Source organism: Hetaerina americana, unplaced genomic scaffold, assembly GCF_022747635.1.
Source record: "Hetaerina americana unplaced genomic scaffold, ioHetAmer1.1.p SCAF_3, whole genome shotgun sequence".
Classification (NCBI taxonomy): domain Eukaryota; kingdom Metazoa; phylum Arthropoda; class Insecta; order Odonata; family Calopterygidae; genus Hetaerina; species Hetaerina americana.
This window is the reverse complement of record NW_027286874.1, coordinates 91,575,623-91,602,055: the sequence shown is the minus strand read 5'-3', so window position 1 is coordinate 91,602,055 and position 26,433 is coordinate 91,575,623. Positions and strand designations below refer to the sequence as shown.

The window sequence follows — 26,433 nt, the reverse complement described above, 5'->3', positions numbered from 1 at the left end:
GTCAGGTAAACAAGGAAAGTGCAGGAATAGGGTAGGGATGTTTATTTATTTAATTTCTTAATTTTAACGACTTTTAGCTGTGGCGAGATTGAGAATTCACTTCCCCTTCTTTCACCTGACCCCTGAAACATTATATTGAAGACAATTACGATGTTGAACGGAATGTAAGGGGAAAGGAAGTACACGGAGTTGAATAGGGAATTATTGCAGAGTAGGATGTTGGGTTGTACGTTTTGTTAGGAGAGACAAGAGAATTATTTGGTAGCCTGTGTCCATGTAAAACCTACCTTAACCAGTAGGTTACCTATAATAATAACTTTGAAAAATACGTACATTTACACATTCAGAATTGGTGCGACATATGGCAATTGGAATTCAATTTGAAAAAAAAACGTAGTAATACATTTTTGGGAAAAGAGTAATTCCCTCCCACTTAGTTACAAAGTGAAACAAACCGAAATCGCAATGGTAGATTCCTCTAAATACTTGGGTGCAACAATTACTCACGATCTGTCCTGGGGAAAGCACATACGAGAAATATGCGGTCGTGCTAATAAAAAATTGGGATTTGTAAAAAGAGTGCTAGGTAAATGTGACGAAAAAGTGAAGGAAAGGTGTTTTCTTGCCCTAGTCGGGCCCCACCGAGAGTATGCTGCCAGCATATCGGATCCTTAAGAGATAAATTTGATTTCGGAATTAGATCGAGTGCGGCGGAGGGGAGCTAATAGACTTGTCAAACATTGTTATGACCAACGCAGTAGTGTAACTACGTTGCTGGAAAATTTAGGCTAGTACACTGCGGCGTTTACAATATAGATTATAATTATTAAAAAAAAATAAAGATGGGTTCTTTTCCGATGACATCAATAACATAATACGAATCCCTACATATTACTGTCGGAGGTATCATGAATATAAGATTAGAGAGATAGACTGCAAGACTGACAGGTTTGAAATATTATTTTTTCCAAGAACGATAAGAGACCAGAATGCTTATAGTCGAAATCCCCCAGGAGTCAGTTCGATACAATAAGTATTAATCTACAAGGTAGGGACTGCGCGTGGTACATATACATATATTTTTTTGTATGTTCCCCCCACCTTCCCCCACCCATTTGAAAAACCCCAATCCCCTCACACCTTACCCTTTCCTCCTGGTGCTGCACCCCCTGCCACACACCTTTTTGGTGGCTCGTAGAGTATTGATGTATATGTAGACGTCGCTTCAGCAGACGTCTTTTTGTTCCCTCGGATTAAGGCAGCCTTGAAAGGAACCCGTCTTTCGTCCATAGAAGGGATCCAATCAGCCGTGATGAAGACCTTGCGAGAGGTCCCCGAAGACGCCTTCCAGGGTACGTACCGGTCACGGCGAAGTCGCTTGAAAAATGTGTAGAGGTCTAAGGACAGTACTTGGAAGAATTTTAAGTGTTTGTGCAAATCTGTTCAATAAATTACTTATCAAAAATAATTGCATTACTTTTGGAACGCACCCTGTTTATTGGGCGGATTCTAATAATACAATAAACCTTCAATATTTCTCACCACATTTGTGAAAGTTACTTTTTAGTTGAGTAAATGAACACACTCCTAAGAAAAGACACTAGCTTTAGCTGTAGTTATCGCTGAATTTTACTTTAAACGTAAAGAAATGTTCGCAATGAATTTTCTCTTTCATTTTGTCTCCCTCTAATTCTTTATTCATTTACAAATATTTTGTTACGAAATGGTTATTGTTCAGGTAGCAACGATCAAAATCAGGTACCCTCCCTTCTATAAGAAAAAACACATTTAAAGACCAAAATTCATTTTAAAATGCGTCATGCCACTCATTTTTTCATAATCGTTTACATGTTTCCGAACAGATTATTCCATACTAATTTCACGACTAGCCATTTTTGTTCTTCTTCATTTCAGATGCTTCTGAATTGTAAGAATTTACTTGTGTTTGCCACTTTCATATAACACATGATTTTATCATTTAAGGTATATGTAGAGAAAACTATCAAATTCTCATATCCCATGAAATTTGATGCATTCGTGCACCTGGACGCCTTGTTAAATTTTATGGTGTTAATTGTTCTTCTTATGATAAGGATATAAAAGAAAAATTTTTTTATGGTCCTTTTGAAATAATCGTTCTTTCACACAAGCTCGAGATCGGGTAGGTAGTAATAATATCAATGAATTGATAGACCAGACAGCGTAGGATTAAGGTTTCATAAACCTAATCGTTTTGGAAAGGGGCCATGCGATTCGGGTCCAACCAGAACTCTAGCATCAAGTGGCGTTAAGCTGCGCACATAAATAACTCGAGTGATTTCAAGTCTTTACAAACGAAGGCCTAAATAACGAGTAAGAAAGGACCTTCAAACTCCTCTGCAAAATAAGTTCCACTTCAGCACCATCGCGATGGAATTTTCTGTGGCAGTCTTAGGAGAGGATTTTCATACGGTATAGATTTGATGCAGAGCAGTTTGAATAATAAAATAAACTTAAAATAGTTATTTTAACTGCACATAAAAATTTAAAAAACAACCTAAAATTTCATAAAGCGTCAAAAATAAGATATCCCCCTCAATTTCAATATAAGTTTTAATTATAATGGAATTATTACGTAGAATACTGGAATTGACTGACTAGTATTTCATTGACAAGGTGTCTTAATGAACGTCTGAGAGTAATAAGCCTGTATCAATGTCTACAATTTGAGTATTTTAAAAGTATATTCGCTACTGTAATATACGGACTACTGTCATGTGATCAAAGTACTTTTTAAGGGCTATGGGAGGCAGCTTAGGTTTTTAAAATTTTATTTGGCCGGTTAATATATATATATTATAAATATATTAATAATATATTTATTTAAGGTTGAACAAATATGACAGCATAAATGAGATGTTTCAACCAGATTTGTTGCTTAATATGATTTAGCAAATACCGAAATACTCTCTTCATAGAGTCCCTCCATATCATGTCCAAGCCGATACTAAATTTCAATCAAATGAGTCTGATAAAATAAAAAAGGAAGTAAATAAGGGGTATTCAGGCGATATATATGATAAACTAATTTAGAATATAAAATTTTAACTATCGTGAGACGCATAAAAGTATTGGCTTACTAATTTTACAATTCGCTATATTCCCAATTCCCTTTCATGACTGCAAAATTGCTTTCAGGCGCTTTTAACGGCTTAGCCAATTTCCGTGAGGAATTCTGAATAGTCAATCTCAAGTCTCAATCCGGTTCCTAGAGTAGAATGTCGGCGAATTTCCTCGCAGTCTTTACCTTCGGACGCAAGCTATTTTCCAACAGCCTTGACTTTTTCTATAGGGATCTGTATACCCTCCACCTACGGACCCATGAATGGAAGTTTAGCGATATTCCTAAAGGACTTGCGTTTAAAATGAATTGTACATGAGGATGCTACATTACTTTGAGTAATGAGTGATTATTGCGGATACTCATTGACAAATTTTGATCATTAAATTGAAACGCGGAGCGGCATAGTCTCCCCTAGATTTAGACACCAGGCCTAGATGAGTAGCCGGCGGTCTCACCTTGCCGGCCAACTCACCTCGCGCATATTTAGGTGACGATTTCCATTGCTAATTGATTGATGCTTCCCGTCATTTCGTTTGAAGGGATACTTTTTCTTAAAACTCGAGGCAGAATCTAGGTATTTATTTTATCGTTCAATCCGACGTATTAGTTTTTGAAATTATAGCAAATTATCAATGATTTATTGAGTCATCAGACTGTGGACTATATTATCTGACCATATGTTGTTCTGGGCTAAAAATATTTTTTCCTTTCTCTTTCTCTCCCTCATATAGGTTTTAAATGATCTTTTATCCTTTTCTCTCCCCTACTGTAAATGACACTTTAAATATTCCTGCCATTCACTTTTTTTTACCTACGAGTGATTTTACTTACGCATTTGTTTCTATGCTTAATTTTAAAGAGATATTATGTACTTTTGCTTGGGAATTTTAATATTATTTCATACCACCTTTCCAGATTTTATTATTGACTGCATTACGCCCAAAATCAACAAGTATATTCCTAACTTTTGTGCTTTTAACTCTACTGCTTTGACTTCGCATTTTTGCAACTTATAGCCTGACTTTGCGGGATCAATTCATATGAAAATGAAATACTAGGTTTTCTTTTTTTCTTTAATTGTAGCAATTTTATAATCCATTAGAAAGGGAATAATTTACTCAAAAATTATGTTGCGATGATAAGCTTGCATTTCGCCGAGTTTCGTTATTATGCTCCATTCTAATTTCACATACTTTTCATAGTTCTTTCCTTTAACATTAACCGCCAGTATATTATTCTGCCATAGAGTATACTAATCCAAGGACTTAAAAAACCGTTATTTTTCAGATCCTTTGTATTTAAACATTTTCACTGAACGTATGCTTAAACTTCAAATGCACTAGTGTCGGTACTTTTACCAGAACTTGAAACAATTCACCTTAATTATTTAAACACCGATAATAAAATTTCACAACTATTAGCACAAGAAAATGTATATTTAGATTACTTATTCACAGAAGCATTAATACATTTAAATACACATCGCCGCAAATTATATGCCGCCATGCAAACCAACGCTTTATTGACACACATTGAATTGGTCACTGTTGGTTAAGTGTTGCGTGAGGATCTAAAATGTTTCATTTTCACCAAGGCTAAGCGCCTCGTTATCTTTCTTCAGAGCCATCACTTGATCCTAGGTGAAGCAATATTTCTGCCAACGCTCCCTCCTCAGGATTAAATTTCTTGTTCTCCAATTGCTCAGAGAAAATTGTGGAGACAGTCGCGTTGCATCGGCCATACGTGGAATTACCGCTAACCACCGGTGTCCAGAAGTCGCTCAGTATTCACCGTTGAAAAACCAAGAATATTTAACACATTCCGAAAATGAAAATAGCCATATAAAAATGTCGAATCGAAATATTAATAGCTGAAATAAAAAATTATTTAATGCAATTAGTCAATTCCATAACTGAGGGTATTTTTGTAAATTAACAACAGCCAGAGGAAGATATCAAGTTTTAACTCACGTTAAAAATTTAAGACACGTAACAACACGGCTAAAAAAACACAACAAAAGGCATATGTAAAACCCATTTTTTTAAATCCCTGTAAGCATAATATTCTATGGCAAATACGCCACAAATGTGATTTGAACCATACAAACTATTCCTGTACATAGTTGCCAGTTTTGTGTGGGACCTGTTTTCAACCGGTATAGTGCAAATTTCAGATTTACGAAATTTCGGACGAGATTTTTTCGGCCTGGTGACCGAAGCATCGTCCCTAAGAAAGGAATCACTTCCACTAAATGAAAAACAGCTAGGCAACTTTTAAAACAACACACAAGTTTAATACTAGAGTCTGCTATCTACGAAAAATAAATGCAAAGAATTTTTATTAATAAGGCACCATCCACTAGTTCACTTTTTAAGGCTGAATCTTTATGAAACCTTTACAATTTTAATTTACGGATATCAATTGACAGTAGAGGTTAGTGGTTTGTCTTTACCTGAACCAACGGCGCTCTAATAAAGATATCTTTTACCAAAGTTTACTAAACCTCTCCCACCTTAAGCAAGTGCGAACAAGATTATCATTATTATATAGGTAATCTACCGATTAAGGTAGGTTTTTGATGGACAACTCTACCAAATATCTTGTTTCTCCTAACAAAAAACAACCCAATATTCTACTTTACAATAAACCCCTCTTTATCTCCACGCACTGCAATAGTTCGAGTGAGCTGGTCTCTGATAAGGGACACCAATGTAACTGCAAGAAGAGACGATAGGCAAATTTAATTTTTTTAATTTACGATGGACGATAGGAAATTTAGAGGATTTCCACGCAGTTCCGACGAGTGAGATCATTTCAAATGTCCAAATAAACCTACAAAATATCATCTGGGTAATTGTGAGCCATGGGTGCAATACGAAGCCTCATCAATTTGTTTTAAACTTTTGCTCGCCACTCGCAAGATATGCCATTTTTATTGGGGTGGAAGTAGCTTGAGACGGGGTAGCTTGAATTGCACGTAATAGCTAATGATAGAATGTATACTGGACGAATGGTATGAAATGAATGTGGTGCAGCGTGAAAATTTCTAAATACCTGTAATCATTTTATACTATGAATGAACTCCCACAGCCATAGTTTTGACTTCTGAACATGGATCGGTCAATAATTTAACACAGGGCTGTGACTCGAAACATAAACTCTGAGTGGAACAAATTAAACTAGTCAAGATGTTGTGTAAAGATATTTTATGACGGAAACTACTCAAATAGGTTCGATGTATGAAATAATTTGTATAATTAGAACACGCAAGATTCAAGATAACGAAAAATCGCACCTGCCATGATTGCAACATGAAAACTAACTTAATGTCCGCTTGACATTCCGGACAACCTTAACAATCGCAGGAATACTAAGCCAGAGGGCGAAAAACTTCCCCTGCGTCATATATCTCAAACCTCTTTAAAAACGACCATCAAAATTAAATTTGACGGATTATCACGTATTTTCTAATCAATTGGCAATTGTAAATGAGATATTCTTTCACACTGAAGGCTCGCGATCACTTTCGTAGGCACCACCGATATCCCACGGGAAACCAGCTGTTATACCTTTCAGGCAGAACTTTCTATAGCAGAGGACGGAATTATCGAACAACCTACGTCCCTAGCAGCTGCGACCGACTGCTAGACTGCGAATTGGCGCTCGGGGGAGAGTAAAGAAAGTGAAAATGGGAGGCGGGGAGGAGCCATGGGTGAGTTGTCCCGTGGCGATAAGAGAAGGTGAATCAAATAGGCTCGATGCTCGGGTTAAGCGTTCCCTCTACACCTGAGCCTAGGCAGTAGGAAAGACTTGTTTGGGTGATAGTAAAATACTTTCGTGATGGCAGGCTAGGTCGGCGAAAATTCCAAAATTAATGATGTGATTGTTTTTTTTTAATTAGCCGTTACTATGGTAACGGGAAGTTGTATGAGAATTTGACTTTCTTAGTGCTTTAATGTGACCCATGGAATTCAATTACCCCCTTTTATCAATTACCTTCATGACGCATGGCACACATTATTGCGAGGTTAAAGGCTTACGTATATTAGCTCATATGTCTGTGGAAAAACAAAAACCATAAGAAATTAAACTACACTTTATTTTGCATTTGATAATAAATTAATTATTGCAAATCACTGTAAAGTAGAACCTGCATATGATAATTTATGAAGATAAAATGATATGAATACCTATTAAAATCATGAAAACTTTAATGAATTTAGATTTACAAGTGTTACCAATACTCGCCATGAAACATAATTGCATATAGCTTTTCCTAGATGCACTATGATTTGCTCGGACAACTAAACAATTCTTTGGTTTATCAATAGCTTCCGTAAACTTACCACGCGATTGAGTATTTCCTACATTAGGCTCACTCTCAAAAACAAAGAAACTCCTAATGCACCGTTTCCCTTTCCCTCCGAACTACAACGTCTATAGCAAATATAATACCCTTTCCTTCCTATCTTCCAGAGCTAAAATAAAACGCGACACGTTATATATTTCCTGGCTTCTTTGCCACCTTGCCCTCCTTCCGCGAGCAGGACATTAATCTATTACTCTCCTTCAGATCATACACCGATCGTAAACATTACAGTCTACCCATCCAGCAGTGCAATTATGGATACCATCATCCTGTGTTTAAAATATGAGGCTACACGTCTTTTGCTTCATCGGGGAGAATACTATCCAGTTTACAGGTATCCAGGCTCCATCGACTCCCTGTAAGACTGTTCAACTTTTTTTTCGTCCATTTTAATTCAGGCAATTATAAGTCATATTTTTGAAAGCTCTCGCAGCAAAGAAACAATAACGACACATATCAGCAGATGAAAAAGTTAACAACTAATTATATATTTAGTTATTATTTTACGATAAACGATGATAACGATTTTCCTTGGGCGCAAATCTACATTGGGCTTTACCATTCTGAACAATAAAAACCCAATACCTGTAATAGTGCCTGTAAACAGTTTGTGAGACACGACTAAATTTATACATGTAACCACGAAAAATGCCCAAACAATTATCGTAGATTACTTGTTATTAATGCTCATGTGATCGGTGAGTTTAAAGATACTACATGATTCTAGCGTAATATTTGAATTAATATTGCTGGTAATGAATAATGAAATCACAATACGATAGTACGGTTAATACACTCTCGCGGTCTTTAGAATGCGCGGACGATGTTGCGAAAAATCGCCTGCGCATCGAAATTGAAATAACCAAGTTTATCTAGAGTATCACCAACAGTTGCCGTGCAATACATTTATGCGTATCGATCTGGAAACTGAAGAAGAATGAGGAGGAGTACATGGGAAATAGAATTCTCAAAGATGAACTATCATCACCATCGAGTGACGAAAAAAATCCCATAATTTGGCAGCATGAAATACTTCATCATCATGAGACATAATAAGAAATGAAGAAAATGTAAATGTACCTGGGTTAATAAACCCTCGTTGGTAAACCCACTGGGTCTTTTAGAGCCCCGGTTGGAAGGATGGGTCTCAATAGTTTAGGTGTACAAAGTTTTCCAGGGAATGTTTTGTTGATGGAAAATACTTAGCCAAAATACCTGCCATTGCCTTTGATACCTAAAGTCGCTCCTTCATACACCATTTTCGTCCTTCAATCAATGGATTTATTATTCTTCATTTAAGTGGGTCTACGAGTATGCTTATTAACTTATAGCTGACCTTGTCTTTTGATCGAGCTTCTATGGCATTTTGGCAATCGTTACAATATTATCATTCAATTCCACAAGTCTCAGTTTCATATAACTATCTTCAAGTGCGGCGATGCGACCGTTGCGACCCAATCATAGAAAATAAATTTTCTTCCAGTAGAAAGATTGAAACTCGTGGTTCGATCCTCTTATCACAGACCAAGAGACGTCCCACCTTCTAATTTCCACCAAGAGACGACCGAGTCAGTATGTTTTATTGGGCATATAAGATACATAATCGTGGTAATAATTTTTAATCACACCCAATTGTATTATTATTGATAGTTACTGACGTTTTTTGGGTGAAATGACGTATATAAATTATCTCATTAGTTTTTAGTGCACCTGCACGCCTTATTCAATTTTATGGCGTTAATTGTTCTTCTTCTGATAAGGATATAAAAGAAAACATTTTTATGATCCTTTTGAAATAATCTTTCCTTCACACAAGCTCGAAATCGGGTAGGTAGTAATAATATCAATGAATTGATAGACCAGACAGTGTAGGATTAAGGTTTCATAAACCTAATCGTTTTGGAAAGGGGCCATACGATTCGGGTCCAACCAGAACTCTAGCATCAAATGGCGTTAATCTGCGCACATAAATAACTCAAATGATTTCAATTACGTCTTTACAGACCAAGGTCTAAATGACGAGTAAGAAAGGACCTTCAAACTCCTCTGCAAAATAAGTTCGACTTCAGCACCATCGCGATCGAATTATCTGTGGTAGTCTTAAGAGAGGATTATGAAACGGTATAGATTTGATGGTCAGGAATTTGAATGATAAAATGAACTTAATATAGTTATTTTAACTACACATAAAATTTTAAAGAACAACCTAAAAGGTCAAAAATAAGATTTCCCCCTTAATTTCAATTTGTTTTAATTATAATGGAATTATTACGTAGTGTACTAGAATTGACTGGCAATCATTTAATTGACAAGGCAACTTGAATTGTACGTAATATCTGATGATAGAATGTATGCTGGACGAATGGTATGAAATGAATGTGGTGCAGGGTGAAAATTTCTAAATATCTGCAATCATTTTATACTATGAATGAACTCCCACAGCCATAGCTTTGACTTCTGAATATGGATCGGTCATTAATTTAACTCAGGGATGTGACCCGAAAGATAAACTCTGTGTGGAACGAATTAAACTGGTATGGTAGTCGTATTTAGGGGAGGTCGGGAGGCAACCGACAGCTGAGGTCATTTGCGTCATTAGGGATGGACAGGAAAGGATGAAGGGTGGAGAGAAACCCGGCGTCGGCATTAGCCTACTCTTTACGAAAAGCGCCAAGGCGTCAGCAGCTTAACGTCCCATCCGACGGACGGCGTACTCACTCAAAGTGCCCTCCAAAAAGCACCTCAAGTAGGGATCGAGATTCTGCTTTAAAATATTCAATTTGCCGGGATTTGAACCTGGGTGGGAAGCCAGTACGATAGCCACCGCACCATCTTGATCCCCCTTAAAGTAATTAAGATATGGTGTAAGGATATTTTATGACGGAAACTACTCAAATAGGTTCGATATATAAAATAATTTGTATAATTAGAACACGCAAATTATAGATTACGAAAAATCGCACCTGCCATTGGTTCCACATGAAAACTAACTTAACGCCCGCTTGACATTCCGGAAAATCTCAACAATCGCAGGAACACTAAGCCAGAAGTCGAAAAACTTTCCCTGCGTCATATATCTCAACCCATAATTGGTGATAATTTTTAATCATAGCCAATTATATTAATGTTAATAGTTGCTGATACCCATAGTATAAGTTGACATGTTTCAAGATAATGCTGCGTCTACCTTAATTTAAAAAGTGCGTTCTATTCTCTGAATTATCCTGTAATTCCAGTTCACGACTAGGCGCCATTTGATTAAAGTATATCTGATGCCTTGCGCGGCTGTACGATGCGACGACTCCATAATGGCAATACCCAAGCTGCTTGAGGGAATCCTGTCTCCTATGTTATTACCCCCTAAAACAACTGATACACACTGTTATATGGCATGCCATTTGCCGTTAACATGTCTCTGAAGGGTCTCGAACCCGCGACCCATTGAGATGAAACTGTCCGACGGCGAAACCACCCCAAATTTCATCGTTTCGCATGCAAAACGAACTCAATACGTTAAGGGGCACTGCGAGGGCCGCGAAGAAAAAAGGGGCCGGGTCTGGGGTGTCAATGTCGCCCGAGGGAAGTCGTTCCCCACCGTCTTATCATTATTTTCCGAAACAGCAGCTCTCCCACCCTCCCTTCACTCGCCCCCCCCTCTACGAGACACCGCGCGCACCTACGACACACCACCCCCTCCACCCTATTTTCCCCGCTCATCCCCTCACTCACCCCACCATTTTCCGGGGCCCCGTAAAACCCCCCGCGGGTCCCCTCATCCACCTTCCCACGTCGCCTTTTATTTTGCGGATAAGGTTTCCCTCTCCCCACCTATTTCTCCTACTCCCGCACCATCCCCCCCGGCTCTCCGCTTTTCCAATCGTATTTTTCCCCCCTAATCCCCTTCCAACCTCCCTTCCCTCCACTCCCTCCCCGCCGTCTCTCCCACGCCGTCACCCTCACGCCGTCTGCCCCCGCCGTCCCGCTCCGTCCATCATCCTCCCGTCGCTCGTTCGCCGTGCGCCATTCTCCTCGTCCCCGCCCAAGACATCGCCGACAGAATCCTCGCCATCGTCAGCCGCGACTCCGGAACATCCGCCGCCATCGACCTCCCTCCCGGTAGCCGCCCGCCCGGAGCGAAACGGAAGCGAGGGATTCACAAAAGGTGAGCAGGCGTGTGGCGCCTACCTCCGCCCCGTCGAAACTGCCGCGGACGAAGGGGTCGTCCGTGCCCATTCGAGACATCCTTATTCTTAATTAGGTGACTTGTTGGGACGGCAATCCACCAGATTCACTCGGACGGATTCTTCAATTTGGAGGAGAAAAAAATGTAGTTAACTTCCTATTTCGTGGCACATGGGCGCATCTCAAGTTGTGGCTTTTGCTGGCCAATATGCTATATCAATTCATTCAGGAATCTGCTAACCTTTCATCTCATTTCCCCACGGTCAAATGAATGGTAACCTTTTCATGTGTGGTGCATAGAAAATTTTCTGTGACACATGTCGGAGTCATGGACGAGATGCCAATAGAAAAGATAAATTCATTCCATGCTAGTAACGAACCCAATCGATATGCACGAAAGGATAACACGTGCTTCGACCGACGTGTATACGTAGAGCTTCTTCGCAACACAGTATACAGAAGCACCTTCGCAATTGTGTTAATTTGTTCCCGGAGCTCTCTTTTCCTCCCTCTGCCTCAACTGTATCCATTACGATCCTTCAATGAGCACGAGCTAAATCGAATTATGTTACTACAGGGTGAAACTTGCGAAGGATATGGCCATGTGTGTTCTTGGAATCAATTTATTAGGAATTCATTTTAAAACTATGAGCAACTGAAACTTCATGAAACAAAAAATAAATAAGTTCTCCTTTCTTCTTTTTAAAATTGCCACGTTACTTAAATCGTGTCTAAACTCGTATATTGGATGTGCTTGCTTAAACGCTTCAAAACTATCGTATTATGTGTACAGGAGCATTAATAATAGCTATTAAAATCAAATAAATTAAGAGTGCCTTGTTATAATTGTAATAATGGTGTCAACCAAAATTCATTCAGAAATGCATATGTTGCATGCCTTATTACTTTTTATCTTTAATGCTTTTCCCCCATATCATCCTTATAATTTGCAGTTATTGCTTTCAGCATAATGCATGCTAAATTAATGAAACGTATTTAATATTTGAATTTTCGAGAAATTTCAGACAATCTTGGTTTGGTTTAATTGAATAAAATCTGAAAATGCTACATCTGCTATATTCTCGTTCTGCAACGCTCAAATTGGTGGGCTAGTTTGTATATTTGCTCCGAACTTCATACAGATTCAACTGTTGTCCATGCTCAGATTTTAAAAATTCAATCTCAATGCATGCATCCAAATTTAAAACCATTCGTCAAAGAAATACTGATGCATGATGCAGAAATCTGGCTTTGCTTCTTGAAATTTACAACTTTTTGGATGTCATAAATTGCAACCATATCTCGTATTCCTCCAATGTCCACTGAAATACATTTTACTCCATGAATTACGAGACAAACTTGACGTGGTGGAACGACTTGTGCGTCCTGATGATCGCTGAGGAGTTCTGGAAGGAGAAATGATAATTGCTCCTGGTAGGAACACCCACCCTAGGTAGAACGGTAGGAACCATAAGGTAGTCCCCATAAGGTCTGTTCCTCATTTAGGTTTATCCAAAGGCGTCTGACCCCAGTGGGGCCATTGAGTGGTGGTGTCACGTTAAAAACACCATTGAGGAAGGCAACGGGAAACCACCTTAATTAAATATCTCAAGAATTGTGATGGACACAAGCATAGAAATGAGTCTTGGAAGCGACGGGACTGGCAACGGGAAAGGCAAAGCTTCCGTGGTCGTCATTACAGGAAATCCTTACAAAACGAAAGCACGGAACACACAAGAGAGGACCGAAGCAGTTATAATAGGAACTTGGAATGTTAGGGCGATGTTGAAGACAGGAAAATCAGTGGATATAAAGATGGAGAGAGGAATAGATAGTTCAGGGTTGAACGAGGAGAGATGAAGCGTAGTGAACATAGAACAGGCAAATGATAGAATTTTACCATATTTGTATTAGTAGAATACAAATCACAATATTTCTACAAAGAACAATATTTGTATTAGTATTCAATACTTGTATTAGTAAAAGTAAAAGTCGAGCCAACGAATTTGGTCATTATTCAGTTCTACATGCCAACAAGGAACTATAGGAAGAAAGAAACAGGCAGGGATCAATCAGAGGAAATAATTAATGAGCAAAGGGAAGAAACGTTCAATAGTTAGATAGAAATACGATGATGGGAGAAGATAGAGGTAGTGGTGAAGTAGGGCACTATGGTTTATGAATGACCACAGAGGGAGAGCACTTGATTTTCGCAGAAGGTATGTTTTAATCATTACAAAAGCCTGGTTCAAATAACACATTATGCTTAAATACAGGTGGAAAATGCCCGCGGTCTCAGAGATATCAGTTAAACTATGTAATGATTAACACAGATTTTGGAACAGCGTCATTAATTTAAAATTGTTAAGTACAACAGGGAACACGGGTGAAGAAATGAATGTAGAAGCTTCAACCGAAACGAAAGGGAAGAGTATCAGGCGGTGGAATAAAATATAATAAGTGAGGATAGAGATACAGGTACAATAGATGGAAGATGGATACGTATCGAGAAAGGAATATCGAAAACTGTGAACGCCTCGTTTACAGCTAAGCAGTTGATATCAAAATATAAAATAACTATGGAATACAGACGAGATGATTGGAAAGTTAGGCAAGAGAAGGAGATAGAAGAATGTGAAAACAGAGTAAGGGAGAAGGAAGTACAAGGATACAGAGTTGGTAAACTAATAGGGCGGAATGAGCAAAATGCACGGCGAGAATAGAAAGAGTTTACGTTCAAAGTGTGGATGCGTTAGGTTCGGGCAAACTTGATTGCAAAATAGAGCATAGATTGAAAAATAGAGAGAGCATTCAGGAAATTGAAATGAAATAAGGCCGTGGGGACGGATGGCTTTCCCGCGAAACTACGTACTTCAGGGTTTAGGAAAAGTGGAAGGGAGAGTTTTATGGCTTAGTGCAGAGGATTTATAAGGAAGGAAATTGCTCGGAATATTTCGTCAAGTCAGTGTTACTTCATTCCCAAAAACGGAAATGGCAATCGTATGTGGGAACAATAGAACAATAAGTTTGAATTCGCGCGCAGCTAATACGGTAGTTAGCATTGTTAATAAGAGGACGTTCGAGAGGGTGAATGATTACTTAGGGGATGATCGGTTTAGGTTCAGAAAAAAGAGAAATGCGTGCGTCTGATGCCAGAGCAGAAATGAAGTCACTAATTGAAAGGAAGATCGAGTAAAATCAGTGAGTATTTCTTTGTTTCGTAGATTTCGAGAAGGCCTTTGGTAGAGTTAATTGGAAAGGAAATATGAGAACGTATTAGAGAATATAAGAGTAAAGTGGAGGGAAAGGAGGCTAATCCGCAACTTGTACATGTCTCAGACTGCTCAGGTGCGTGTAGCAGATAGAGAGTCGGGGCTGGCAGTGCTAGGCAAGAGAGTAAGACAGGGATGTGCACTCTCACAGTTTCTTCTATGCACACGTATATAGCCATAAACACAGTAATTAACCCGTAGGGCGGTTTAGTAGATGATGTGCAGTTCACCCAATACTAAGCCCGCAAAAATTTACACATCAAGGTGGGGGAACCAGTTGCCTATGTGCCTATGGTTTCCCAGGAGGAACTAGTACCCGAAAAATCACAAGATCTGTCCCAAAAGTAGTAGGACTGAGTTAATTATGAAAACATTATGATGAACCGAAACAGCTCAAGCTGCCTTGAGCATTTCATGAGTCTCTTTCCTAGTTTTGCCCAGTTTCACTGAAAATTTGACAGCATAGCGCTGTTCCAATAACCGGTTCATGGCGGAAACGTTCCATTTCCGTCAAGCGTAACGAGGTCCCGTTATAGAGGTCTCGCAAACGAACGATCCGCACTCCACAAAGGCTGGGAGCCAACTACCACCGGCTTCCAGCCTTTCCTGAGACTCATTTCCCTCGAACCCAGCCAGAGAAACCGCTGCCCGTCCGTCCGTCCATCCGAGAAAAAATAAATCATATTACTTTTGGGACTGATCTTTTTCGCGTATTTATTGGATAGACCTGACATGGTCTATCAAATAAATACGCGAACTGGTGCAATCTGGCGGCCATGACGCGGATTACAGCGCCCACTAGCGGCGCTAGTTACCTGAGACCTAATGAGTCGTCTGTGCTTGGCGGATCGTCGAGCTGTGCGTATGGTGTCAGTTATGTTAGTTTCTGTTGTCCTTGTTTTCACTGTTTGACGAAAATGGAAATTGATGAAATCATGGAGCAACGAATCAACATCAAGTTTTTGGTGAAGTGCGGTAAAAGCTATCAAGAAATTAATGAAATGTTGACAGCTGTTAACGGTGATAATGCTCTGAAGAAAACATCCGTTTTCAAGTGGATTAAATCAAAACAACAAATCAAGGGAAATCCGATCGAAAATCAAAGTCATGCTCCTGGTTTTCTTTGATGCGAGGTGTTGTTCATCATAAATTTCTTCCTGAAGGACAAACAGTAAATGCTGAGTTCTACCTTATAGTTCTCAAGCGTTTGAGAGATAGCGTGCGACCAAATTTGACTCAAAGCGATGGATGGATCCTTCACTATGACAATGCACCTGCATATTCAGCATTTATTGCTCGCCAGTTTCTGGCCAAAAATTCAATCAACATCCTTGATCATCCTCCTTATTCCCCAGATCTCGCCCCCCTTGTGACTTTTTCCTAGTCCCGAAATTCAAAAATGTGATATATATATATATATATATATATATATATATATATATATATATATATATATATTACTGTCGAAACGTCAAAACTACACATGTGAGTGTCCTTTCTTTGTGTTTCTGTGTTTTAAAAATCTATATGTGTGTATGTATATATATATATATACAAATGTATATACACATATGTATATATGTTTGTGTACATACAGGACTGGATGCAGAATTAAAAGTAGGGGAGGATTCCATAAAATCAGTTTGGATAGCTTATGATTAGGATATAGTTAGGCAGTCAGTGCATGGGGTTATAAGCATTGCTGAGCACATAAGATTATCAGTGTAATAAAAGGTCTGCAATGAGAACAAATGTAATAAAAACAAAGGGTATGAGGATTTGCGAGGGGTAGGAAGGCTAAGTTAATCGTTAAAATGAGAGGACAAATATTAGAACAAGTAGAACAGTTTGCCAAAAGGGTCAAAATAGTAGGAAATATAGAGAGAGAATTTCGTAAGGCAAATAGCTTTTACAAGGAGGAATTTGGTGGCAGGGACGTAGAGTAAAAATGTTAAGAAAATATTAGTAAAAATTTAAATATGGAGGGTGATGTTGAACTGTGCGGAGGCATGGTCGCTGAGGCGACATTAAAGGCTTTTGATATGTGGGTGTGGTGAATACTGGAAAGGGTAAAATTGACGAAAAATACAGCATCTGAGGAGGAGCTAGTCACGGTGGAGGAGGAAAGAATATTCTTGGGAAAAAACTGTAGTCATCAAAATCGTGCATTTAAATTGGGGATTGAATATTGAAGACTGTAATTTGAGGCAAAGGTGTTGGGCAGGGGCGGCGTTACTGGTAAGCGGGGCCGTGTACAGCCGCCACTGCGCGGGGCCTGACGTTGTGGTTATAATGTAGCGGGAGCGGTAAGAATGTGATCAGCGGGAAAATTATGTTTACGACAAGTCAGCAAATAATGACCACGTACCGACGAAGGGTGCTGCAAGATTTCTATCGCTTATGAGCTATTCTTCGCGCCGACACTAGAGAGTTTGTGCCGCGGCATTTTGTACTATAAGAAATGAATATTTTACGCGCGTAAAAACGGTTCCACGCAGTAATTTTAAATCAATTTAACGGTAAAATTATGTTTTACATTTACGCTTTAAATTCTTAAGCTTAATTTAAATGGTCAATGAACATTTCTGCGGTCGGTGGCAGCGGGGTAACGTCCTCGTCTGCCATTCCAAGGGTCGCGGGTTCGATTCCCGCCTGGGTGAGTTTCGCTCCATCTAGGGCTTGGGTGTTTGTAAATGTGACCATTGTTATCGTTGTTAATAGTTCGATGTAAAGGCCAAAATGTGCTGTTTTCGGACTTATACTGAATAAATAAAATAAATAAAAAAATAAATAATGCAGAATTAAGTTGATTGAGTTATGTTTTTGAGCAGTTTCATGTTTTATTTTAGTTTTCTATTTATTTCAGCTCTTTTGCTCTAAAACAAAAGTAATATATCACATAAAACGAATGGGGAGGAAGTATAATGTTACAAAATTAAAAAAAATATGGGGACTCGGCGGGGCCCGGTGCCGTCGCACCACTTGCCAACCCCAAAGGCCAGCAGTGGCGTTAGGCAAGCGAGGAAGGGGGTGGGCATAGGGCGAGGAAGGTGATGGAGGAAGGGATGGGCATGTTGGGCATAATGAAGGGAGATAGCAAATCATTGAAAAATTGTTTATTGTAGTGTGGGGTGTTAAATGTTGTCAATTTAAATGGAGCTGGGAAGTGGTGCACTGTGTCCATCCGAAAGTCACCTTAAACAGTAGACTACCGATAATAATAATAATAATAGCCTTTTATTACATTGGCATATGTGCACGAATATCACATTGCAAAATTGGATTCGTAATTGGTGCATGGGAATAAGGTGATGAGCATAAAAGTGAATTATATAAATATGAGTGAAAGATAAGAAATTCATATTCGATACGTGAATGAGATGAGATCCAAGGAGGGTGGCAGAGGGTAAATCGAGAAGCGAGGGCGTCGATTGATCGAGTGCAATCCGCTAGGGCATCGAGAGTAGTGGGAGAAGTTAAGGTGTGTACGCTCTGGGCAGTTTCCCTTCAAATCGACATTTTTTCAGCATCGAAGCTCACCTTTGAAATGATTGCAATTTGAAAAGATTGTTGCGCGTCCACATTAAGGTCCTCTTTAGAATCCTCGATTCTTGACATTACTGTCAATGTCGACCACACCTTCGGAAATGTGTTGAAAATTTCTTGGCATAAGTGATGCTTGCCAGGGTGAACATACGTTAATAATGGGATGGTAAATTTTGAGAAATGGTGCTGCTCTCTAAGACGCAGTTTCATTGACGAGTGGGTGGAAGCTAGAAGTTAACTGTGATTTACGAAGATGATAATTGACAGAAAATAGGACTATTAAATATGTTTGAGTACGCCCACATTTCGACAAAGCTCTCCTTATGCCGGTCGTCCATCCTTTGTTCCTTTTTATTCCTCATATCAGATCATTGGAATAACAGATTTAAAACATGAATAATACATCATGTCCCGCATTTCCTTTGGTGACTATTCTGCTCAAATAAAATGTGAGAAATAGCCTTCACTTTATAATTCCCATCGGCTTTTATAATTGGTTTCGGCTAATATGAACCTGAACTTCAAACAGTTATGGAGCGCTCCAACTAGTCTCTCCATAAGGGTTTTCTGAACAACATAACTGATTCCTGGCTCTCTTAAAACATTCTGTATTATTTTATCGAACAGGGATAATTTTTTCTATTTCACATTCTTCAGTTTTCTATTCCCACACATTTTTGTTCAAATAGGCTTATCTGTCCAAATAGTAAATAACATTTTGTATCAAGTATTGGTACCTATGCGTGTAGTTGATAACTACTTGATTACTAAGTCATGATCATTCCAAATAAAATAAAAACAAGAAATAGCGTTCATTCCGTGGTCCTTGCCTCTCTCTATATGCTTACGTCTGTTTTTAAAGGGTAAAAAGGATAGACATTGTTTGTACTATCATTCTTATGTCAACAACCTATATGGGTAAAACTGGGGGATCACTTCTGGGTCATGAGTCGTGCCATACGACGTGGAACACCGCTCTATAAACTCTGATCTCCTAGTCAATTTGAAGGTGTATATTATTCTCCTCAAAATAACAAAGATATTTCGTTCTAAATAACCGCGAATACAAATGCATCCAAATCACATTACCGCTCTCTGAACCAGGTTGGTTTTTGAGAAATTATTGGTTTTATTAACTCATGATTTTCAGGAAAACGATTCCATCAATCGGACATAGAACAGATAAATAGGCGTTCCACATTAGGGGAATATTATTCCAAAAATTTGATATGATTGTAAAGTAATCTGAATCGGACATGGAAATATCTTCCAAAGAATTAGCGTAATCCCCCAAAGACGTAGTGCTATGGGTACGGACAACACAGCTCCACGTGAGTTTTAACATTCCACTGAAACTTTTACTTGCAATGAGTGAACTCGGCCAAATTTTAGCGTATCTATAGCTATCCCGACTCGTTCGGATCAACTGCAGTGATGGTGATTGAATGGTTCTGAGTGAAACACACCCATAAAATTTAAGTTGACCCTTTACCACTGAAACCTACAACATTTGATCATTTTATTTTAACGACATGCGTGCACGCATTAGACATGCATACGAAATAGCGTTTTTCGTCTCTGAGGGGAAAGTCTTAAACATCGGCTGACTCGTAGACAGTTTCGGTCAAATTGAGGCGTGGGCGAAAGGCTCGGGTAGTCTCCAGCCCTCACCGAACAAATCTGCCCTCCACGCATTCCTTCTATATATATATATATATATATATATATATATATATATATATATATATATATATGCATTTAAAGGATTTCGAAGGAACTTGACATTATGAAGACATTCAGTTTTTCTTCAATTATTTTGCTTCCAAATACGTTACTTAAATTAAACACACGCCCTTACAGAGGCGACGAGAGGAATTTTCATACCACCCGTATCCCCGGTTTTCTTACCGGGGAAAAAAATGATAACATCTTCCACTTATGACAAGAGAAAAAATTATGAAATTAGGCCCTTAAAAGTCACCATAAATTCATTTTAAAATATATTTTGATAACTACAATCATTATGTATAAGGATGATTTATTTATTTTAATTTCAACACCTATTTCCCGAATTTAAAAATGGCGGAATACAGGTATGTAATCGGCTCGAAAAAATTAATTTTTGTTACCAGAGAATGTTTCAATGGTAGCAAAGGTAAGCCGTTTATTCTTTTATGCATCGTTGGTGATCTACTGCGGCTAATTACCAAAGATTCTTCAGCTATTGTTGTGAATATTCCGCAAAGCATGATAATTGAAAAAGATACATATTTAGAGAGAAACGTCTTGAAGTTGAAATTTAGAATTAGTATTTAATTAAATTAGTCCTGGTGTAACAACTATTTATAAAATTATATTCAGGCCAAGACAAATAGGGTTCATCTACGATTGAAAGCATTAGTTTTTAAATAATTCATGAATTATTGTTTAATTAATGATAATTGTGATTCGTGTACTTTTGAAATTTTTCATTTAAATAATATCTATGTTTGACCTTTATGCAGTTTTTATTGTTTTTATTTTAAAATATTGTTTGCACGTGTTACCTAAATGTGTAAAATTGAAACAAATAGTTCTCAGTTAATCCATGATAATAATGTTATTAAATAATAAAATACATATATTCAAATGCTCGGTTCTTGTTGATGAAATATTTATAGTAAGTCTTTCTTGTTTCCGAGTCATTTTCATTTATAGCGGTAAAAAATCCACGGTGACTCCATTAGAATAGTATTTTCCTCTAATAGCGCTTTGATATCAATCTAGATGCATGTATTAAGGATAGTTTGAATAAATATAGTATTGAAAATAAATATTATGGTAAGCAATATAAACAAATATTTAATAAAATATAGGTTGTCGATAGGCATGCACTGTATTTACCTTAAATGTATTAGCATTCAATGAGGGAAAGTGAATTTTACGCAGTGGCGCTTCAGTAGGATATGGGTATCTTGTGACATAAAACTTGAGCGTATCTAAGTGCAAATACGCAAATATTAATCCATAAATCTGAGAGTACTCCAGTAAGATACACTATCCAGCGTGATTCTGAAAAGAATTTGAAGACTGTTCCAAGTTTTCCGATGCAAAATATTTTTTTTTAATTGGTGTCACCACGTTTAGGGGTAAGATTTGCCAACATTTTCCGGCACTGAACTAAACTGAACACCTGTAGCGACGGGTTATCATCAAAAGTGAACAGATGGCGTCCCCCAGATAACTTCAGCAATGAGCCATCAATGTGTGTGCACACCTACGAAAACACCCGCATTATTTCCTTGACATTTGATTGTCGTAACATTAGTCGTGGGTGAATCAATGAAGTCAGCATCAAAGATGTCATGATAACGAAAACCTCTCTCTCAGGACATAATAAAATGTCGCAGAGAAACTGAACAATTTTAAATAAGTACGATTGAAGGATATAGGTCTCCACAAAATATCATCCTCATTCTATTGCTGGCTGTAAAAGATGACGCGGCGTTTTTTCAACCCTCCTTTCGCTTTTCGACTTCATCTGAGCTTTCGTTAATCTTCTCCAGAAGTTGGCAAGGAGGCTAACATTATTTATGTAAGAGAGTTTCTCGGGGATATGTGATCCGATTTTCACAAGGAAACTCCGCCTTGACATTTCTCAAGCTGTTTTTTTGCGACCTTTGAGCCGAAAATATTTCTAACAAGAGTATTATTTCGTAAATCATAAACGAATAATTTTAATATCTCTTTCTTAACATATGATTAAACACTTTTAAGGCCCTGAATATTAATATGTGCGAGGAAGGAATTTTTACAGTTATTAGAGGATATTCCTAGCCCGTAGAAAGCAATTTGATGTGCTGCAAAGTGAACATCATGCTATATTTATATAGCATGATTTACTGTACTTGTACGGATTTATATATTTAAAGTGATATTCATTCGCACAGGCATGTTGGATCAATAGAAATATACTTAACTTTCCGCAGGTCGTTATGAACATGTGGCAGAGGCTGTTAGGACATTAGCCATAAAAATAAAATGATGTCTTTAAAGCAAAAACACGTATAATTGGTAAGTGCACTCCTCTTTTTGTTTTGTCGCTCTTCAATTGTACGAGTCAAATATGAGCATAGAAAAATATATCTGGTCTACAGGCTCTCTCTCACTTTGTTATTGTTGTTCCATCTGCTGATGTAGAGCGAGACTTTGAATATCTCCTCAATTTCTCTAGTCAAATCACACCTTCGTTTTAATAGATTTCACTTAGCCTAGAGTTTTGGATGCTACAGGGGTTCCATTGCAAGTAATTGCGGTAATTAATCAATTCTTGAATTATTTTATTGCACGAAACGCTTAAATGCAGGAACAAATGCCACAATAGCCAATTATTATCCATTTTTCATAATGATTTTTTAATTCCTACAATAAGCACTCAACATTGCAGTATTATCAGACGGTGAAATAAATATTGGTGCACTCCTGACAATGGAGGAGGAATAGCACTAATTCGTGTCTAATGATCAATTATTTCTATCGTAAATTAAGTTAAAGCCATTAAGGATATCTATTAAGGACACATACCACCAAATGCACATTTATGAGTCTATATAAACATGCACCGATTCTTACATACTAATGTGTGTAAACATTACGAATATTGTCATATATATTGTAAATTTCACTAAGAGATAGTTTAAATAGATGATGCCATACCTTTGCTTTAACTGAATGTAACGGTACGATTTCTGCTTGAGTCATTTAATCTTCTGCATGTTTCATTTTTGTCTGATTTTACAATAAAATAAATTATTCTTTTAACATATGGAAATGCTTATTATTCAAGCTCTGCCCCAAGATAAATACTTCATACTGAAGCCTAGACCTAATTAAGGTAAGTACTCATCTTTGCTATACGTGTCCGTCACACTATCTCCAAGTTATTCATTCCATTTCCATGCTATGAGGCACATCTTTTTCTCTTGACGCTAACACATTCATACCCTCTTAACTCACCAGTAAGTGGGCAGCGCTCTCCTCTTGGTCGATTCCCACACCTGCTAAGACGCCTGCGACCCCCTTTTTCGACAGAGTTGCACTAAACAGAAGTGGGGCAACGTGAGTGCGGTGGGAGGGGCGCGGAGGAGGAGGCTGGCTAGTTAGGACAGAGTTTATTGTAGAGTGGAAAGCTTTGAAGAAGAGAGAGAATTCCTTCATTGTGAAAATCGAGCGAGGGTGAGACGAAATGAGGGGCGGGAGTGAGGGAGGTGGTGGGGGGTGGGGCGGGGGGCTTTAGCACGAACGGGGAAGAGACGACCGCGGGAGACTTGCGGCTTGTTCCTGCGCCCCCAGTGGTCACGGGGTGGTTTCCTCACTTAGGTGGCTTCCTGGGTTGCTTGCGAAGGGTATGAAATAGCTCCAGAGACCTACTCACTCCTTCCACGGGCCCTCTCCATCGCCGTATAGAGCATCTCCTACCCTCCGGGCACTTAGCCTTGGTTTTCTTTCAATGCAAAATACAACAAGAAAAAAATGAAGAAAACTAACATGACACACGTGATGAACGTCACAGGTTTTCCTCCAATTATTTACAACTTAAGTAGGATACGCGAACCTTTAATCCAATTTGTGTGAGTTATAGGAACAAGATACGTTAGCGTGAATAAGAAATACTTATAACCCATGCTTTAAAATTTCTAAGAAATAATTTTGCTCATTTAATGAAGCTTTGCGAAAGTACAGGTTACATTAAATGTAGAAAATATTTAATATTATACATAATTTTCATTTAATCCGGTATTAAGGTAAATAATGTTTTCATTCTAGGATTTTTTTAAATGGTAAGAATATTGTTTCATTATTTCTTTCGGGGAGAGTAGCTGTTCTATGTCAAAGAGAACTTTTTCTCCCTATTTAAATATTCCATTTTAAATTCCCGTTACTCACTAATTAAATAATTATTTTATTTATCTAAATGCTACCCAAATTGCGTCAGATTATAGATAAATAGAGACACAATTTCTCACAAGCAGCTTATATTGATTGCGGCTTAGGCTACATATACTTTGAAATGATCTAAAGAGTGGAAATGGTAATTAAATTTTAATCAATGCACGATATGAACTTAAGTGTAAAGAAAAGGAACATAGCATAGTAAATCCTATTAAATAGAATTGAATTAAGTGACTTGTAACAAGCCAAATAAGAAGAAAGATTGGACTTAGTGTTACCACTAAGTCCAATCTTTCAAGTAAAAAGAATGCACGAATACACGTTCTAGCTGAATTAGACTATGTTGGATCGTAGGTGTAATAATAATGGGAATAATAGCCTTTATATCACATTATTTTGGCCATATTTAAAATGTTTACCAAGTGTTTCGTACTCTTTAATCAATAAATTATAAACATTGTGTCGAATACGAACCTCAGAGGTATGGCCATCTAAAATATAACCACGATGAATGACTTATTTTCATTGAGCGTTTGACATTTTCGAAAATTATAACAAAATACACCTTTTTGAATATTGAAATATAATATAGTTCATCAAGATGAAACAGATAAAGCTCCAAGAAGATCTTGATTTATGAAAATAGTTCTACGACAGTTAATCCAGTACCACAGGGTTGTTCCCAAAAATAGAAAGAGGCTCTTTCATAAAGTCAGCAAGTCAGTCAATGACTTTTAGTAAGATATAGAACCCTAACTTTACTTACTAGTCCCAAAGAAGGAATCACTTAGACCCACTCTATTTACTAGTTCAGTAAGATTTTATATTCCACCTTTCCTCGATAAAATTTATGATCAAAATGGAACGAAGGCTAAAAAACCCAGCAATTTAAATAAAATTAACTGTCATGAGCTACTCCTCAAACAAATCCATGATTCTCAGAAATAGCGAAATTAAAAACTGGTGTCCTTATGCGCTGTGTAATGGCGTTTCAGTTTACCGTCGATAACGGAATAATGAGTTCATCTTGCCATCCTTTTCGTTCAGAGTAATCAAATTATGAGGTTTCCGCTTGGGGAGGTGCTTATAAATACGACGCATAATATAAGCCTCTTTTTTAAAAGCATGCAGGCGCCAAGAAAATGAAACATCTTCCATGAAACAAATTTTCATGAAATTTCGCAGCTTTTCGAGGTTATGATCCACGCAGAACACGAGTGTATATGATTTTGCCTATAGGCACGCTCATTGGAAGTAAAACCGTGAAGCAGTTTTGATAATCCTTTGTTATATTGTAGGTTTACGACGTTCTCGCCGATAAACCCGTCATGTGTTGCAATGTCTGGGATGTCGTGATTATAGTAGATTCATTTTCTGGTATTGAGTTTACAGTGCAATAAACTGTTGGCTTTGCGTCACAACGTTACCTTCTCTGACAACAAAGAAAACTACAAAGAGATATACCATGACATCGATGCATCTCTATCTTCATCGATTTAGCATGCTCTTTTAAATACATGTACTCACAAGTATATATTTGCGCGGAAAATGTTTCCTTCTTACCCAGTTTTTGTAAGGTAAGAAGGAAAATAAGATTATGCGTTCATTAAATAAAGAACACAATGTATTTTTCCACTGTTCCACTGAAGGGCAGTGGAAAAATACATTTTTCTTTTCATTTCATGAACATGAACTTCAAGAACAAACAAAAGAACAAAGTTGAGCCAGAAACAATCGAATACAGGATTACGCGTTCTTTAATAGCTTTTTTCCTCGCATATCTATAAGTTGTATCACTAAAATGCATTAATTTTAAGTGCAATACATTATAAACTGCTGCTGGGGGCGAGCCAAAGGTGGAATTCAAGTGACTGTGGAGATATCTTCATGATTGTTATTCACATTGAAATCCACATACGTAGTCAACCTAGCAAGACACGGACTGAAAGTACGTAATATCGATTAACATCGTCAATTACCATGTGCTTAATGTCACTCCATGTGCTTAATGCCACTCAAAATATAGTTAC

At 37.9% G+C, this 26,433-nt stretch overlaps 1 protein-coding gene across 2 annotated transcripts in view; it reads left to right on the top strand.

Annotated features, from left to right (window-relative positions):
• The first annotated feature begins 11,430 nt into the window (after positions 1-11,430).
• The window catches only part of lovit (loss of visual transmission), a 52,763-nt gene continuing 37,760 nt past the window's right edge, over positions 11,431-26,433 (top strand). Inside the window, exons 1-2 of one of the 2 annotated variants that reach the window (XM_071588792.1) lie at positions 11,431-11,634; positions 23,298-23,345. The gene's annotated coding sequence lies outside the window, so the exon portion shown is untranslated. The remainder of the gene's footprint in view (positions 11,635-23,297; positions 23,346-26,433) is intronic. The other variant, XM_071588791.1, reaches the window with a different exon arrangement.